The following is a 20154-nucleotide window of genomic DNA, read 5'->3' as shown; positions in this document are numbered from 1 at the left end:
GCGTATTTCCTGTTCACAGGATGTTTATGTTTTCTGTTGCTTTCGTTTTCTCTCTGTGTCGTAGACACTAAAAGCAGGCAGTCATGTTTTTCTGTGTTCTGATCAACGCTGAATAAACTTGTAAATAATGCTCTCCTGAGTGCAACTTTTGGCTGTGCATTATCTGCTGATAGAGCATGCATGAGCTCTGGAATGTGGCAAGATATTTTCTAGAAACTCATGTCGCTGCGTGCCTACGGGAGGTCGATGGATCGTCCGGCAGACGGCTTGGGGGCCTTGATGGACTTTATCTCCCTGGCAGTATCCCAACAGCTTGTCTGGTGCAAGGTTTGCTTTCGCAAAGCGGAGCGTTACCTCCACAGAGCTGCTCGCTGGGAATGGCTCGGAGTGTAATTGCTGTACATAATAAACTGTTTGGAAAACTGAAAGCGTCTGCTTGCTGCCTAATTAAGTCGAGGAGGAAACCAGATAGTGACAGCACCACAGCACAGGTTAACTATAAAGGGGCCACATTTTAAACTCTGCATGGCATGTCTGAACTTTTTTTTTTTTTTGAGGGTTACAAATGCAATCAGAATGTCATTACTTCTGCAAAAGGTACAATAAAACTGAAATATGTCTTAATAGATAATATATTATTTAGGCACCAGGCAAAAACATTCCTCTTTACCCCAAGCCTTTGGTCATTAATCTATGGCCTGTTAATGGTGTGAAGAGGACTATTATGATTATTAGCATGCTGTCTATTTTTATGCTCTGTATTATGTTTTTATTATTTTGCTCTGTAAAGCATGTTCTTAATGTTGTACACTGTCCGAGAATCTTTTGATAAAGGGTGGTATATAAATCAAATAAATAATAATAGTTTTAATTCTATCCAAGTTTAATTGTGGTTTTAATGCTTTTTCTATGTTTTTAGCTGTTATTACTTTTATCTGTAAGCCGTCTTGAATCCCTGTCAACAAAAATTGTGGGGTCTAGATAAATATCTTTTTTAAAAAAATGATATTTATTGAGTGTTCCATTTTAACAATCCAATCAAACCACATTATATATTCCAAATTATACAAATTATTCAATAATCAAACAGTCCAAATATTGTGCCAAATTATAAATTTTTGGGCAGGCTTCCCATGCTCTGAGGTTGGGGGGGGGGTCTGTGTCAGGAATTCAGCTTACACTTGAGTAGGACCCTGGCAGAGACATATGCCCGACTGGCATGTTCTCCCCCTTCTGGTCTTTTGTTCGGGAGCTTCATAAGCTTTCTTCAGCCCGAACATCACAGCGACCAATGCCAACCGACACCAGCACACTTAGGGATCCGCAGAGTTTGCGCATCATGCGTAACAGACCTCAGCAACTCAGGATTTTGGCTAATCTACTTTATTTACATATAAACACACACGGAGCACTGCAACATGGCTCCCTCTCTCACTAGCAACAGAAAGCAAAGAGAGAAAGAACAAAAGACAACAGTCCCACTTCACGGAACACATCAACGCAAACATCCTGTCTCCATCACATCCCACTCTGTGGAGTCAAAACATACACCGTCATGTGAAAGGCAAAAATCCCATGACTGCAATCATGGAGCAGGAATTCTAACATCCTCCCCCAATTCATGATCTGTGTTGCAGTCATCAGTGTAACTGCAACAACCATCCAGATGTCATAAACAGTATACCCTGTATCACCCGTTCCACCCTTGGAACTACCTGGCATACATGGCCTCTGTTGTTGTTTTTTTAAAATAATATTTATTAGTAGTTTCAAAATTATAGGGGGAAAAAAATAAAATAAAAAACAACACTATAATATATAAAAAGGAGAGAAAAAACACAAAAACCAATACAACAATACTACAAAAAGATAAAAAGGAAAAAAACAACAACACAGATCCCAAATTACATATCTATAACTTCCATTTGCTTGTTTCATTGACTTCCTCACACCTCCCTTTTCGTATTCTAGTTTATTTTTTTTAAAAAAAAATAATATTTATTGATAATTTCAGGATTACAAGAAAAATAAAAAATAAAAAACAACAACACTACAATACAAAAAAAGAGAGAAAAAAGAGAAAAGCACAAAATATACAACAATACAGTAAAAGAAAATAAACAAGAAAAAAAAGAAAGGAAAAAAAAACACAAATCCCAAATTGCATATCCATAATTTCCATTTGCTTGTTTCATTGACCTCCTCACACCTCCCTTTTTGTATTCTAGTTTAATAATTATTTCAGCAAATTCTTTCCATCTTTCTCAATTTTTGTTATAAAATTTATCTTAACAATTTAACCTAATAATTAACTCAACAAATCCTTTCCATCTTTCCCCATATTCTGTTGTTCAAATTATCTTAATTTATTTAACCTTATCTTACCCCTAAGTACCTTAAGACTTAAATCTTAGTTTTCAAATATACATAGCTCCTGATAACATTTCTGCTAGAGTCGTATAGTTTCATTCCCACATTTTCCCTAATATTCATTAAGCTGATTCTAAAATAAAAAATTTCCATTATAAATTCTCTTTCAATCATCATCCAGTGTCTCTTCTTCCTGGTCTCGGGTCGTGTCAGTCCTTACTCTCTATTCCATCTAGTCCATCAACCTGGAAGCCTTATGTCCGAGGCCCTTAAGTCTCTTCCATGTCCCTTCTGCAATTCTTCTTCATCTTGTTTGTGCTCGCCCTTTTCCTTGTCTTTTGTTGGTCTCTGTCTTAGTTTCTTTCCTTTCTCATTGAGGAGTAGGTCTCTGGGGAATTCCAACCCAAAATTGTCTCCATCACCCTTCATCCAGCTCGCCCATTCCCCACAGTCCCACTCCCCACAGTCCTCGATATAATCCAAAATGTATTTGAAATCAAATTTCAAGATCTCTCCAAAGCTAGGAATCTCCTCATCTCCAGACTCCCCTTGGCCCACTCCAACCTCAATCTTCAATAACAGCGGCTTATGCTCCCGTAGGGCCTCGGGTCTCTCCATTTGTACTGTTTGAGGTGCAGCTGCATCCTCCTCCATTGTCATCTGCACTTGCCCAGTCAGAACAGATTCATAGGTTGGTTCCTGAATGATTTCTGTATCAATGTTCCCTGTTTGTCCACAGTTATTAACCACAACAGTCAAATCCATTTTCTCATTCATCAAGTCCATCTTCTCATGCATCTGTTCCAGCAAAGCATTTGTCTTGCATAGAGCAAGCACCCAGTCTTCCTCCCAGCTCATCTTTGTTCAAGGTCAGAAAAGACTGTTCCCACAGTCTTAATCCCACCTTCGCCGCGGCAGGAAGACCCAGTTTCCACGGAGCCCGTTCCTCCGGTCGGAGGAACTCCGCCATTCACCGATGGCGCTGACCCGGAAGTCCACATGGCCTCTGGACATAGTCCAGCTTCCTTCGCCAAGGAAACAGTGTCTACCCTTACAGCATTTCCCGTCCCTTAAGGACAAACCCTGTACCCCTTTCATGACTCCAGGTTCCAAGACCTGTGTCGAGCCACTAACCACAGCTAAATCTGCAACAGCTGTGTTAGCAAACTCCTGAGCATACCTGGTGGGCATTTCACCCATTGTAGCTCCTCCTGATCTACACATCTGGCACATTTCCCCCACTGTATCAGTGGAACTCACCTCAGTGCACCTGCTATTTATAACAGCAACAGACTTAGTATCTAAGTCTCCAGTAATGGGGTAGCCTAGGAAAATACACACATTCCTCCCCCCCCCTGCTCTGCACTCAACATCCCCAGTGAGTAAAATCAGCTTGGTATGAGGCTTTAGTATTCTGTACAAGCCTCCATACCACAGGAAGAATCTATGCTCCCTGCCTCATGACTTCTCAACCCACATGGTCAGACCTATCCATTGGCATCCTGGCTTTTTCCAGGTTTATTTTGTCACAGTTCCCATCAGAAACTCTGACTGAATCCAGGGAAAGACCTTGCAAACTATGTCTGCCTAGCGTATCGCTCTGTGACTTTGGAATCATAGAATCATAGAGTTGGAAGAGACCACAAGGGCCATCGAGTCCAACCCCCTGCCAAGCAGGAAACACCATCAGAGCACTCCTGACATATGGTTGTCAAGCCTCTGCTTAAAGACCTCCAAAGAAGGAGACTCCACCACACTCCTTGGCAGCAAATTCCACTGTCAAACAGCTCTTACTGTCAGGAAGTTCTTCCTAATGTTTAGGTGGAATCTTCTTTCTTGTAGTTTGGATCCATTGCTCCGTGTCCGCTTCTCTGGAGCAGCAGAAAACAACCTTTCTCCCTCCTCTATGTGACATCCTTTTATATATTTGAACATGGCTATCATATCACCCCTTAACCTCCTCTTCTCCAGCCTAAACATGCCCAGCTGCCTTAGCCGTTCCTCATAAGGCATCGTTTCCAGGCCTTTGACCATTTTGGTTGCCCTCCTCTGGACACGTTCCAGTTTGTCAGTGTCCTTCTTGAACTGTGGTGCCCAGAACTGGACACAGTACTCCAGGTGAGGTCTGACCAGAGTAGAATACAGTGGCACTATTACTTCCCTTGATCTAGATGCTATACTCCTATTGATGCAGCCCAGAATTGCATTGCCTTTTTTAGCTGCCGCGTCACACTGTTGGCTCATGTCAAGTTTGTGGTCAACCAAGACTCCTAGATCCTTTTCACATGTACTGCTCTCAAGCCAGGTGTCACCCATCTTGTATTTGTGCCTCTCATTTTTTTTGTCCAAGTGCAATACTTTACATTTCTCCCTGTTAAAATTCATCTTGTTTGTTTTGGCCCAGTTCTCTAATCTGTCAAGGTCGTTTTGAAGTGTGATCCTGTCCTCTGGGGTGTTAGCCACCCCTCCCAGTTTGGTGTCATCTGCAAATTTGATCAGGATGCCCTTGAGTCCATCATCCAAGTCGTTGATAAAGATGTTGAATAAGACCGGGCCCAAGACAGAACCCTGTGGCACCCCACTAGTCACTCTTCTCCAGGATGAAGAGGAACCATTGATGAGCACCCTTTGGGTTCGGTCAGTCAGCCAGTTACAAATCCACTGAGTGGTAGCATAGTCAAGACCACATTTTACCAGCTTCTTTACAAGAATATCATGGGGCACCTTGTCAAATGCCTTGCTGAAATCAAGGTAGGCTACATCCACTGCGTTCCCTTCATCTACCAGGCTTGTAATTCTGTCAACAAACGAGATCAGGTTAGTCTGACATGACTTCTTTTTCAGAAATCCATGCTGACTATTGGTGATCACAGCATTCCTTTCTAGGTGCACACCGACTGTTTGCTTAATGATCTGCTCCAGAATCTTCCCTGGTATTGATGTCAGACTGACTGGGCGGTAATTATTTGGGTCCTCTCTTTCCGCCTTTTTGAAAATAGGGACAACATTTGCCCTCCTCCAGTCTGCCGGGACTTCACCTGTTCTCCAGGAATTCTCAAAGATGACTGCCAGTGGTTCTGAGATCACATCTGCCAGTTCTTTTAATACTCTTGGATGCAGTTCATCTGGCCCTGGAGACTTGAATACATCTAGACTAGCCAAGTATTCTTGTACAATCTCCTTAGTTATTCTGGGCTGTGTTTCCTCTGCTGAATCATTTGCTCCAAATTCTTCAGGTCGGGCATTGTTTTCTTTATCGGAGAAGACTGAGGCAAAGAAGGCATTGAGGAGTTCAGCCCTTTCTGTGTCCCCTGTTTGCATTTCACCATCTTCTCCTCTGAGTGACCCCACTGTTTCTTTGTTCTTCCTTTTGCTACGAACATACCCATAAAAGCCTTTTTTGTTGCTTTTAACCTCTCTAGCAAGCCTGAGTTCATTCTGTGCTTTAGCTTTTCTGACTTTGTGTCTACACGTGCTGGCTATTTGTTTGAATTCCTCTTTGGTGGTTTCCCCCCTTTTCCATTTTTTGTACACATCCTTTTTTAATCTTAACTCAGTTAAAAGTTCTTTAGATAGCCACCCTGGCTTCTTTAGGCACCTTCCATGTTTCCGTCTCATTGGTATTGCCTGAAGTTGTGCTTTTATTATCTCCCTCTTAACAAACTCCCAGCCATCATGAACTCCCTTTCCTTTTAGTATTACTGTCCATGGGATCTCACCCAGCACTTCCCTAAGTTTTATGAAGTCGGCTTTCTTAAAGTCCAGAAATTGAGTCCTAGTATGCTTGGCTGCTCCTTTCCGCTGTATAGTAAACTTCAGAAGAGCATGATCACTCGCGCCTAATGATCCTTCCACTTCTACCCCACTAACCAGGTCATCAACATTGGTTAGGACCAGATCTAAAATGGCTGTTCCTCTTGTTGCTTCTCCCACTTTCTGGACAATGAAGTTGTCTGCAAGGCCAGTGAGGAATCTGTTTGACCTTATGCTCTTGGCTGAGTTTGACATCCAACAAATATCCGGGTAATTGAAGTCCCCCATTACTACGATCTCCCTTCCTTTTGCATGCTTGGCCATCTGTTCCAGGAAGGCATCATCTATGTCCTCCGTTTGGCTTGGGGATCTATAGTAAACTCCCACAATGAGGTCACTGTTATTCTTCTCTCCCTTAATTTTGACCCAAATGCTCTCACTTTGGCTTTGAGGTTCTAAATCTTGGATCTCTTCACAGGTATACACATCCCTGACATATAACGCCACTCCTCCTCCTTTCTTGTCTGGTCTGTTTCTCTGAAATAGATTCTATCCCTCCATTATTACATTCCAATCGTGGGACTTATCCCACCAGGTTTCAGTGATGCCTATTACGTCATATTTAGTTTGCTGTACCAAGAGCTCAAGCTCATCTTGTTTATTTCCCATGCTTTGCGCATTAGTGTACAGACATTGAAGTCCATTAATCATTCCCCCGTGTCTCTTATTTAAGGATTTTTTCCTCCCACCACTAGGTCTGCGTGCTGTTTGCTCCATTTGGTCTATGACATTTGGATGATCATCTTCATCAATTGATAGACTCCTACCTTCAGGAGCACTGTCTCCCTCCCCCACATTAGTCAGTTTAAAGCCCTCCTGATGAGGTTTCTGAGATTTTTGGCAAAAACATTCCTCCCAACCGTTGTGAGGTGCAGCCCATCGCTTGCCAGAAGTCCATCTTCAAGAAACTGCAGTCCGTGATCTAAGAATCCAAACCGTTCCTGTTTACACCATTTGCGAAGCCAGCTGTTCACTTCCACTATTTTTCTCTCTCTCCCTGGGCCACGTCGTTCAACTGGGAGGACAAATGAGATGATAATTTGTGCATTTAATTGCTTCAATTTCCTGCCCAGAGCCTCGTAGTCTCTTTTGATCTTCTGGAGGCTATTGCTTGCAGTGTCATTGGTTCCCACATGAACCAAGAGGAAGGGGTATTTGTCAGTGGGTTTTATGATTCCTTGCAGTCATTCAGTTACATCTTGGATCTTAGCCTCGGGGAGACAGCACACTTCCCGAGACATCTTGTCAGGCCCACAGATCACTGCTTCTGTTCCCCTCAGTAGGGAATCCCCTATCACCACTACACGCCTCCTCTTAGGTTTGGTCGGGGTTCTTCCGTGAGCTGTCCGTTCCAAGGTCGCCTGCACATTCCCTGAGGACTGACTTTGCTGCTCGTCTTCATATACCTGATTGACTGTAATGAGGGAGAGATCCTCAAATGGAGTCTGCTCTTCGTCTTCCATGCTAGGGGAGAGGACCTCAAAGCGATTGTGTATTTCTAAACAATCAGAGCGAACCCTGGGCCTCCTACTTCTTTGAGTCACGTTTCTCCATATATCTGGCTCCTGTGTTGGTGAAGTAGCCTCCTTCTCAGGGGAGTCCCCTGTCTCCCCCCCCAAAAAAAACACCTAGGTCTCCCCCAACAAACGTTTTAAACTAGCTCCCCTAAATCTAAAAGATGGATCAAACTGTGCATGCCACTAGGCACGCGCCGCTGCCCTGCAAGCTCTGATAAGCTCCTCCCACAGCTAATCACCTGCCTTAACAGAAACCCTGCCCCCTCTGACCTTTGCACAGGGAGAGCAGCTAATCAGCCACAAAGAAACACACACACAAGAAAACCCTTTTTGCTCCTTCTTCAGCTGCTGCCCTGCCCTGTGGAACCCACATGTCAGATCCAATCATTGGCATCTTGGCTTTTTCAGTTTTTTTTTGGTTTGCCTTGTCACTGTCATCATCACCAATAGGGTGCCTTTGCAAGATACTCATATTGTCTCCCCCTTTTGCTTTGTCCTGAGCACTGGTACACCTGACCATCTTCATGTCAGACATCAGCAATCTGGAAGACCCATGCACACATCTTTCATGAAAAGAATGGTTATCAGACATAGCATCGCATGTCTCTCCAACCTTTCCACCATCCCCTATGTTAACATCACAACACAGCAAGAACAAACCATTTATAATGTAGTTTTCGTTCTTCTGGATGGTTGCGTTCTGTTTGTTGCCATAAACAGAACAGCTGCGCTGCATCAGCTGGGCTTCTCGACCTGGAATGAAAAACACTTTAGACATCACAACGTTACAGCTTTTCAGTTCCACGGTCCAGGTGCCATGCACCTCCAAGGAATCTCCACTCAACTGGTGAATCAAATCCTTCTGTGGCATACATGTGGTGAGCAGTTCCTGTCAGAGCCTCCATACGACCAAGCTGTAATGGCTACTCCTCCGGCCGTATCTTCGGAACCCATCCAGGCCCTCCTCTGATGATTAATGACCTAAGCCTTTGAATGAGGCTTCAGGCACGCTCTCCACTGCACAGAGTACTCAGACAGCAGCAGAAGGAGCCAGCAATATGTGCTACATTGCTACTTTATTTCTAACTACGTAAGACAGAAAAGAATATGCATCTGCTCTCTGTGAGAGACAGAAAACAAATGAACAAAGAAACAGGAAACCAGTAACGTCAACATCTGTCTCCCGTGAGATTTCCAACAGTCTGGTGATGGGAAGTTCTGCTTCTGACCCTACAGCTCAAAATGAATTGATGAAAAAAATGGCTTTTGAAAATGCAAACACCGATTGCAAGAAGGCTTTGCAGTCAATCTTACACCGCCCCAAATATGACCTGGCCAATATGATTCAAACCTGTGCAGATGTTGGCAGCCAGAGCCATGCGCTGTCTTTGCTTGCCGGTGCCATCCAGGCTGGCAATAAGCCCACGGGCAATTGCTTCAATTGCAAACGCCCAGGTCATTTTGCTAAACAATGCAGAGCCCCTGGTGGCGGAGCAAGCAGGAATGGTGATGCCGATAAGGCTAAACCTTCCAAAAAATGCCCAAAATGCGGAAAAGGCTATCATTGGGCAAATCAGTGCAGGAGTTCGGGAAACTCCATAGGGGCCCAGCTCTCGGGCCAGGACAAATAGAGAGCCCTCCGCCGTTAGTCTCCACTATTGCTACTTTTTCTAAGGATACACCCTCTGATTTCACCATTGATTTAATTAATCAGGAAACCAAATACGCTGTTTTACCTGGTGAAATTGTGCACATGCCCACCCAATTGGCGGACCCATTACCACCTAAGGCCGCAGGCTTAATTTTACCCAAATTTTCTGCGGCCAAAGAAGGAATCCTGGTTATTCCAGGAGTCCTAGATCCTGACTATGTGGGCACAATCATGGTTCAACTCTGGAGCCATATGCCCATGCAGTTAAAAAAGGGTGAGTCTTGGGAGCATTTGGTAGTGCTCCCTTCTCCTCCTACTGCTTCTATTATGGATAGTAATTTGCACCAGCTCTCTCCCCTCTCTCCACAGCTGTTAGCTGTAATCCAGAGGATTGGTGAACAGAAACTTCTTCGTAAGTATAAAATCAATGGTAAAGTTCTGGAAGGCTTGATTGACACGGGCGCAGACATTTCTGTCATATCCAGCAATTGCTGGGACCCCATGTGGCCCCTTGAGTCTGCCTCTGCAGTTTGGGGTGTGGGTGGACCTCAAACCTCAACCAAAAGCGTACAGTGGTTGCCTGTTTCTCTGCCTGATAGCTCTGAAACCATTGCATACATCCAGCCTTCCGTGCTAAAAATCCACCTCAATCTGTGGGGCAGAGATCAACTACAACAATTACAAGCTACCATTCAATTTAATGAGTAAGCTTGCACTCCCCCTCAACTGGACATCCACCACCCCTGTATGGGTGGAACAATGGCCCATAACGGGGGGAAAGCTACTTGCTTTAAAACAATTGGTGAATGAACAATTATTGGCAGACCGTATTGAGTTCTCTGTTAGCCCCTATAATACCCCCATCTTCGTCATAAAAAAGAGAAGTGGGAAATGGAGATTTCTCCAGGATTTAAGGAAGATTAATGACATCCTTGAACCCATGGGGCCTTTGCAGTGTGGTCTGCCTAATCTGAATGTGATCCCCCATTCTTATCAATTGGCTATCATAGATTTGCAAGATTGCTTCTTCTCCTTCCCCTTACAGGAGAAGGATCGTAAATGCTTTGCTTTCACTGTTCCTGTGTTAAATAACAGCCAGCCCACGGAACGGTATCAATGGAAAGTCCTACCGCAAGGAATGCTGAATTCCCCTACCATGTGCCAATATTATGTGAATCAAGCCCTCCAGCCTTTCCGTCTTCAGTATCCACACCTCTTAGTCTATGATTACATGGATGATATCTTGATTACTGGCCCCCACCTTCCCCCTCAATGGAAACGTGATATGGTAGCCTGTTTGTCAGCTTATGGTTTGCAAATGGCTCCCGAAAAGGTGCAGGAATCCTCTCCTTTTCATTACCTGGGACACAAAATGATAGCTAGCTATTCCATTCCCATAGTCCCTGAGCTTCATGTTCCGAAAACAATGAAATATGTCCAGCTACAACAATTGCTGGGCAATATCAATTGGATAAGACCATATTTTAAAATCCCTCTTGAAGTTTTATGGCCGCTTTTTTAAGCCCTAAAAGGCCATCAATCTCCTGGTGAGCAAATTACCTTGACCTCTTCTCAACAGAAAACCGTTGCCCAGTTAAAGGAAATTATGCGTCTCCACTGGGTTGACCGAGCAATTCTTAACGTTTTACCAGATGTAGTCATAATGACAGATTCTGTCCAACCTTTTGCGGCCCTTATTCAGTCAGGCCCATCAAAAGTTCATATTATTGAATGGTTGTATTTACATCATACACCAAAAAACACGGTGACTCCTTCAGTGGATCTCCTTGCTCAGCTCATCAGCAAGGGTCGCCGTCGATGCAAAAGTCTCTTTGGTATCGATTGCCGCCAAATTATTGTGCCCATGCCCCTGGAGCAATGGGAGACTGTTCTTTCCACTAGCATGGATTTGCAGTGCACTTTAGCCGATTTTGTCAGCTTGGTAGACTGCCATGTCCCCGCCGATCCTCGCCTGCAAATGGGTAGACAATTTTCCCTATCTTTCTCTTCCATATTGTCTCCTGTCCCTTTGGATGCCCCTACTGTTTTCACTGATGGAGCCCCCTCCAGGGGGGTGGTTGCATGGCAACAAAATGAGGAATGGCACAGCCTCTATACTCTCCCACAAAAATCAGCTCAGCGTTCTGAGTTGGCAGCTGCCGTTAAAGCTCTGCATCATTTCTCCTCACAGCCAATTAATTTGGTAGTGGATAGCCTTTATGTTGCCAATGTTATAACTCGTTTACAGGGCATCTATGTAAGTCCCTTATTAGATGACAATCTATTGAGCCTTTTCCTGTCCTTGCAATTGCTTCTCTCCAATCGCTCCCACCCACTATTTGTGGTGCACATTCCCTCTCACCAACCCTTCCCAGGCTTTCTCACTGATGGTAATGCAAAAGCAGCAATGATTTTATTAGGTGGCAGAGGAGGAGAAAAAAACTGAGACCAAAGACGCATGAGACCAGGAATGCATTGGATGAAGCAGCATAGCAAAATTAATATACATATTATGACAATAGCATATTGGAAAAGATTACGAAGCCAATTCAGGCTTGGCAACCAGCCAGTGAGCCACTGGGTGAACGAATCCCAGAGGCCAGAAAATCCAACGTCCTGTTTAATGTGATGTGTAAGATTTTGCAAATGAGAAATTTGCTTTTGAACGGCTTTAGAATTATCAGTAATATTGAAGCAACACATGTCAGCCACTTGTTCACAGCCATAGTGATGAAGCATCAATAAATAATCAATAGCAGCGCGGTTTTGCAGAGGTCCATGCTGGAGTTCACTCTGTTCTTTATTTAAAAGGTGAAGAGCTTGAGAAGTAAAATTCAGGGCTTTTGCTGCAGAGCAAGCTAAAGAGTTTATGTTCCTACTATTGCGTACAGCCAATCCAGGGACTCCTAAGAGAGAAACAGCTAAAGAAATATATTCAGATCTACTGGGAAGAGAAACAGAATCATCACAATCATTAGTCAATTCCACAGAGCGGCGATATCTAGAGCGGGTCAAATGATGCTTTTTGGGTAAAATGATGGACAAACGGCTTAAGCAACAGGGTGTGCCATGGCTGATGTTTGCTGGAATATAATTAAATGTATAGCCTGGACACGACCAGAACCAGCCTTCTGGGAGCTCTGTGTATTTATATACATAAGAAATATTTACATAATTGGAGCAGTTGAAATTATCCTTGCCCATTTTCACACAGTTGGTTTTTGTGCAATTGACCATACGGGCGCAAGTGACATTAAAGGAAGCCACGTATGGGGTCAACAAGTCAATGGCTAGAGGTGGTCGCCGGAGCACTTGGTTACCCCACACATAGTAACCAGAATAACCAAGGGTGCGGAGAGAATCATTTTGGGGTAGGGATGAATAAAACCAGGTATCATTCTGTATGTCAGAAGGGTCATGGCAAACAGGGATAAGGCAAGAGCCAAGGATTTCACCTATCGATACCTGCTGGGTTAGACAAAAGAAAGAAACATTGAGGGTTTTTGCAAAAGATTTCCACACATTAATGGAACCACCGCTATTTTGAGCGGAAGCAGAGAGGGACAAAAACAAAACGCTGAAAATGAGCACTATCATGGAATTTATATTAAGGCAAGAAATGAGACACAGAAGCAAATTATCAGGGGTTGCTTCTAGAAGTTTTTCCTTTCTAAGCTGTTCAGCTTGCAATGAGAGTGATTTTATTTGGCCCCATGTCACTGGTCCATTACGATTTCCCCGCTTGCGAGTCCTGGGGGGGCTGGGAGCCGCATCTTGGGCGATCTGGAGTTGACGGTCGAACTGCGGTATCGGATCCGGTAGGGCCTTTCGCCATGCCATGGTAGAGGCGGACGCAGCGTGCGGGAACCCAGCGAGCACCCTGTGGAGTAGAAACTGCAGCATAACCCTTTCCCCAGGTGATCAGTTTTACTGGTGCACTCCATTCGTTGGAGGGTAATATTTTATAGCGGACCAGCGGGGCTGGAAGTATCTCTTTTTGCTGGAAATGTTTCTGGAGGCGAGTATAGGGTTGATGATCCTGTATGGAGATATTCAAATGATTGAGAGTAAAGAGAACACTAGCCAACCAGCCTTCCTTTTCTGAAAGTGAGGCTGGGACTCCGGCCCTCTTTTCCTGCCGAATTAAGGCAGTTTTTTAGGGTGCGGTTAGCACGTTCAACAATAGCTTGGCCTTGAGAATTGTAAGGGATGCCAAATAAATGCTGAATATTCCAAGTTTCACAGAACTGAGCAAAGGTTTTTGCACAGTATGCTGGGGCATTGTCAGTTTTTAAGGAATGAGGCTTGCCCATGACTGACATGGTACGAATAAGATGATTGCAAACGTGTGTGACTTGTTCTCCCCTTTGAGGGGTGGCCAAAATAAAGCCAGAAAACGTATCAATGCAGACATGTATAAATTTCCAAGGTGAGAAAGGGGAAAAGTGAGTCACATCCATTTGCCACAATTGGTTGGCCTCCAGTCCACGGGGATTAACACCAGGGCTGGGGTGGCCAATCTGATTAGAGCATTGAGGGCATTGTTGGATAATTGCACGAGCCGCTTCCAACGGAATTTGGAATTGGCGGCTAAGAGCTTTCGCATTCTGATGATGGAAAGCATTACTTGCAATGGGGGAGACAGGCAGAGCCCTAAGCAAAGAGCCTGCTTTTGCATTACCATCAGTGAGAAAGCCTGGGAAAGGTTGGTGAGAGCGAATGTGTACCACAAATAGTGGGTGGGAGCGATTGGAGAGAAGCAATTGTAAGGACAGGAGAAGGCTAAATAAATTGTCATCTAATAAGGGACTGACATAGCTGCCCTGTAAACGAGTTATAACATTCGCAACATAAAGACTGTCCGCTACCAAATTAATTGGCTGTGAGGAAAAATGATGCAGGGCTTTGACTGCAGCTGCTAGCTCAGAACGCTGAGCTGATTTTTGTGGGAGAGTATAGAGGCTGTGCCATTCCTCATTTTGTTGCCATGCAACCACCCCCCTGGAGGGGGCTCCATCAGTAAAAACAGTAGGGGCATCCAAAGGGACAGGAGACAATATGGAAGAGAAGGATAGGGGAAATTGTTTACCCATTTGCAGTCGAGGATCGGCGGGGATATGGCAATCCACCAAGCCGACAAAATCTGCTAACGCGCACTGCAGATCCATGCTAGTGGAAAGAACAGTCTCCCATTGTTCCAGGGGCATAGGCACAATAATTTGACGGCAGTCGGTGCCAAAAAGGCTTTTACATCGACGGCGCCCTTTGCTGATGAGCTGAGCAAGGAGGTCCACTAAAGGAGTCACTGTGTTTTTTGGTGTATGATGTAAATACAACCATTCAATTATATGGACTTTTGATGGGCCTGACTGAATAAGGGCCGCAAAAGGTTGGAAAGAATCTGTCATTATGACTACATCTGGCAAAACATTGAGAATTTCTCAGTCCACCCAGTGGAGACGCATAATTTCCTTTAACTGGGCAACGGTTTTCTGTTGAGGGGAGGTTAAGGTAATTTGCTCACCAGGAGATTGATGGCCTTTTAGGGCTTAAAAAAGCGGCCGTAAAACTTCAAGAGGGATTTTAAAATATGGTCTTATCCAATTGATATTGCCCAGCAATTGTTGTAGCTGGACATATTTCATTGTTTTCGGAACATGAAGTTCAGGGACTATAGGAATAGAATAGCTAGCTATCAGTTTATGTCCCAGATAATGAAAAGGAGAAGATTCCTGTACCTTTTCTGGTGCAATTTTCAAACCATAAACTGACAAACAGGCTACCATATCATGTTTCCATTGAGGGGGAAGGTGGGGGCCAGCAATTAACACGTCATCCATGTAATGTTAGACTAAGAGGTGTGGATACTGAAGACGGAAAGGCTGGAGGGCTTGATTCACATAATATTGGCACATGGTAGGGGAATTCAGCATTCCTTGCGGTAGGACTTTCCATTGATACCGTTCCGTGGGCTGGCTGTTATTTAACACAGGAACAGTGAAAGCAAAAAATTTACGATCCTTCTCCTGTAGGGGGATCGAGAAGAAACAATCTTGCAAATCTATGATAGCCAATTGATAAGAATGGGGGATCACATTCGGATTAGGCAGACCACACTGCAAAGGCCCCATGGGTTCAAGGATGTCATTAATTTTCCTTAAATCCTGGAGAAATCTCCATTTCCCACTTTTCTTTTTTATGACCTAGATGGGAGTGTTATAGGGGCTAACTGAGGACTCGATATGGTCCGCCGATAATTGTTGATTCACCAAGTCTTTTAAAGCAAGTAGCTTTTCCCCCCTTATGGGCCATTGTTCTACCCATACCGGGGTGGTTGACTTCCAGTTGAGGGGGAGTGCAAGCTTACTCATTAAATTGAATGGTAGCTTGTAATTGTTGTAGTAAGTCTCTGCCCCACAGATTGAGGTGGATTTTTAGCACGGAAGGCTGGATGTATGCAATGGTTTCAGAGCTATCAGGCAGAGAAACAGGCAACCACTGTACGCTTTTGGTTGAGGTTTGAGGTCCACCCACACCCCAAACCGCAGAGGCAGACTCAAGGGGCCACGTGGGGTCCCAGCAACTACTGGATATGACAGAAATGTCTGCGCCCGTGTCAATCAAGCTTTCCAGAACCTTGCCATTGATTTTATACTTACGAAGACGTTTCTGTTGACCAATCCTCTGGATTACAGCTAACAGCTGTGGAGAAAGGGGAAGGGGAGAGAGCTGGTGCAAATTACTATCCACAATAGAAGCAGTAGGATGAGAAGGGAGCACTACCAAATGCGCCCAAGAATCACCCTTTTTAAACTGCATGGGCATATGGCTCCAGAGTTGAATCATGACTGTGCCCACATAGTCAGGATCCAGGACTCCCGGAATAACCAGGATTCCTTCTTTGGCCGCAGAGAATTTGGGTAAAATTAAGCCTGCGACCTTAGGTGGTAGTGGGCCCGCCAATTGAGTGGGCATGAGCACAATATCACCAGGTAAAACAGCGTCTTTGGTTTCCTGATTAATTAAATCAATGGTGAAATCAGAGGGTGTATCATTAGAAAAGGTCTTAATAGTGGAGACTAACGGCGGAGGGCTCTCTATTTGTCCTGGCCCGAGAGCTGGGCCCCCATGGAGTTTCCCGAACTCCTGCACTGATTTGCCCAATGATAGCCTTTCCCGCATTTTGGGCATTTTTTTGGAAGGCTTAGCCTTATTGGCATCACCATTCCTGCTTGCTTTCCCACCAGGGGTTCTGCATTGTTTAGCAAAATGACCTGGGCGTTTGCAATTGAAGCAATTGCCCGTGGGCTTATTGCCAGCCTGGATGGCACCGGCAAGCAAAGACATCGCGTGGCTCTGGCTGCCAACATCTGCACAGGTTTGAATCATATTGGCCAGGTCATATTTAGGGCGATGTACTATTGACTGCAAAGCCTTCTTTGCATTTTCAAAAGCCAATTTTTTTATCAATTCATTTTGAGCTGTAGTGTTATCAATCTGCCTAGTGCTTGATTCTTTCAATCTATAAATTGATGGTAAGGCTCCGAATGTTGTTGCTTAATATTAACAAAGGAGCTCAGCGGTTGCCCTGAAACAGGGACTTTGCGAAAGGCGCGTTGTACACAGGTCGCGGTGTGACTAAAATGTAAAGGTGTCAATTGTGCCTGGGCTGGTATATTATCATACGGACCAGCACCAAAGAGTTGGTTGGCTGAATGCTGTGGATCAGCCAGGGCTACTGCGCTATGCTTAAATTCACTCTCAAAAACCACATACTGAGCCGGGGATAAAAGCATGCGCATCAGATCTTTCCAATCTTGAGGTAGCATTGTATAACCAGTTGCGATCCCCTCCAGCATCCCTAGCACATAAGAAGATTTTAGGCCAGAATCAGTAATGGCTTTCCTTAATTCTCTCAGAATAGAATAAGGAAGCGTCTCATACATAACTTGTTGTTGTGATGTGCCAGGGTTTGCATAGGAGATAGGGAAAGCAGATGGCATTTCCCCAGCCCACCCAGCCTCTTCCTCTAAGGAGAGGATTCCTTTCTGTCTAGCTTGAAAAAGCGCAGCGCGCACAGCTCCTGTGGGAGAGCACGCAGGGGCTGAGGCAGGCGAAGGGGGGAGGGAAGGGGGATGGGGGGGTGGATGTGGGCTGAGGCGTAGGGGGGGTAGGGAAGGTTGCGATGGAGGCAAAAGCTTTGGGTATGGTGGGGGATTGTCTGCTGCGGGTGCCGACGGAGATGCCTGGGGTCCTAACCTAGCGACGGCATCCGCACACTTCTGCCAAGTGAGCAGACAATGAATCGGAGCCCTCGGTTCTGAGAAGAGGGTTGTTCCGATCTTTTGCCAAGCTTCTGTTCCCAGAGACCCAGATTCAGGGTACCAGGGGCACTGGCAAGCAATCTCACACAACAATTGTTCAATTTCTTTCAAAGAAATATGCGCACCCGCCACTCGCTGTCTGACTAAATGGAGCAGATCCTTGGCATGCTCTTTTTGGAACCTTGTAAGTCCCCCCCATACTCACGAAGTAGCACGCTGAGATTTTTCCAGTCGAGTGAAGTATCGAGGCTGCGTAAAGGGATCTGGCACGTCGGGGTCACCAGATGTTGGGTTGAAATAAGCGACAGATGAATGGCAAGGTGTCATACAGGAGGCATCTCTCGAGCATGTCTCGGAGAGTCCCTTTTATTGAATATTACAGCATTCCCACATATGTGCTTGTTGCTGATTGGTTAACATGAATACAATGCAAAGGTTGAATATAGGTATTAATCATCAATAGATTAAAGGTTGGGAAAGGGAACACAGAATTGGACAGGCGTGAAACCTCCTTATTAAACTATTAACTAGTGATTGAGTATCAAGACTTAAACTATTACTAATGACTGATTTTGCATGACATGAAAGAACATAACAATCGCGTTCCATAGATGTGGTCAACAATGCGTTAAGAACAGGTCAGGGTACTGAACTCAATGTGAACTGATCAGAACATTCTCAGACTCATGTGCAGAGGCAAAAACTTCCCAGCATGTGGGCAGACTTACTTCGGGCATGCGCTGGCAAACCACGTATCCCGAAATGTTTTTGTCCCATTCACCCTGAAATCACATAGCAACATCTCGCAAAAAAAAAAAAAAAAAAGGAAGGGGGAGATGATGGGAAGTTCTGCTTCTGCACATGAGTCTGGCAAACCACTCTAAACTGAAGCATTCCTTCTTCACCCACCCTAGAATGTTTAGTTCACATTGAGTTCATGAAACATCGTATCCTGACCTGTTCTTAATGCATGGTTGACCACATCTACGGAATGCGATGGTTATGCCCTTTTAAGTTTTGCAATATCAATCACTAGTAATAGTTTAATAAGGAGGTTTTCATACCTGTCCAGCAATATCAATCACTAGTAATAGTTTAATAAGGAGGTTTTCATACCTGTCCAACCATGCGTTCCCTTTCCCAACCTCCCATATGACACTTGTCATTCGTCTGTCGTTTATTTCAACCCAACAGTCTGGAATGTCAGTAGAGTCTTGTGACTCCAAGAACTGCACAGTGGCATAACAGAAACCTAACAGTTCCATCTTCCACAAAGGTATGCCTTCCTTTCAGAATCTCGCACAAAAGATTCTTGCACCTCTGTCCTGGAACAGCTGGTGACCAGCTCTGCGCTGAAGCTCTGCGTCTCTGGCCTTGCTTCATGTCGCCTGTCAGAAATGCTGCAAACCTTCCTTGCTTTCGTAATCTGTCCAAACTTCTCACAGGACAAACTTCCCACTGCTTCGACCTTAGCAGCACCACCTGCTGGTTGCAGTGATGGTTGGGATGATGTCAGTCAGTTCCCCTTCTTCTCCTTCCATTCTGGAGAGTCCTCCCCTCGAACAGGAAAAAATGCAATTTTCCTCCAAAACGCCTCCAAACACGACTGGAGCTTTTGGCCTCAGGAACGATTGCCTCCCACATCATGTGGGTGTCAGAGAGAGCAAAGTCCAGTCCTCCGAACTTCTCTGGCATCCTTGATAGCTCGTCGCCATCTTGGAATGTCCAAGTGTGTCGCAGGTGAAATTCCTGCCGATCACACACTCTGGCTGTTGACATCAGACACAGCATCAAACTGCTTTTGCAGCTTCTGGAAAAAAATCACTGCTCCCCCACATTCCCAAACACACATGGAATGCATCAGAAAAATTCTATCTTCTCAAAGTTCATGCTTGCTACTTCAATGCAGCATCGGGGGAAATTGCTCCCTCTCCCATAGCTGATGTTTCACATACAGCTATTGTTTTGGCAAAGCTTACCGCTGCACAAATCCAGCTTCATAAGCATTGGGGTATGTCCTCCCTTTGTAGCACATAAATCTTTCTCTTGGCAAAGACCTGCCGCATCAGGCATTCCCTCTATGTAACTCAGGGACTTGGGATCCAACCCCTTCCAAAAGGTCCATTCTGCAGCTTAGTCCAAGCTGAAACATTTACTGTCCTTATCAGACGGCTATAAATCAAGCCTTCTTCCACCGGCGTGAGCCACTGGCTTTGGCACAAAACAGTCCAGCCTGCCTAAATTTACTTTCACTTTTAGGCAGCTTCTTACTCACAGTATCTCCACACAGCTTTTTTCTCTGCCGTCTCTGAAGAGACTTGCCTCACGCTGCCGCTTCCAGGAGACTCCAAATGGGACAAAAACAGCCCCCGGTTCTTCCTCTGCTGGCACTGCGTCTGTGGCCCCGATCCCTGGGCCCATAACCATTGTCAGGAGTTCATCCTACACTTGAGTAGGACCCTGGCAAAGACACATGCCC

This window comes from Podarcis pityusensis (genome assembly GCF_964106645.2).
Source record: "Podarcis pityusensis genome assembly, chromosome: W".
Taxonomy (NCBI): Eukaryota; Metazoa; Chordata; class Lepidosauria; order Squamata; family Lacertidae; genus Podarcis; species Podarcis pityusensis.
The sequence above is the reverse complement of the archived record's forward strand: the minus strand, read 5'-3'. Positions refer to the sequence as shown.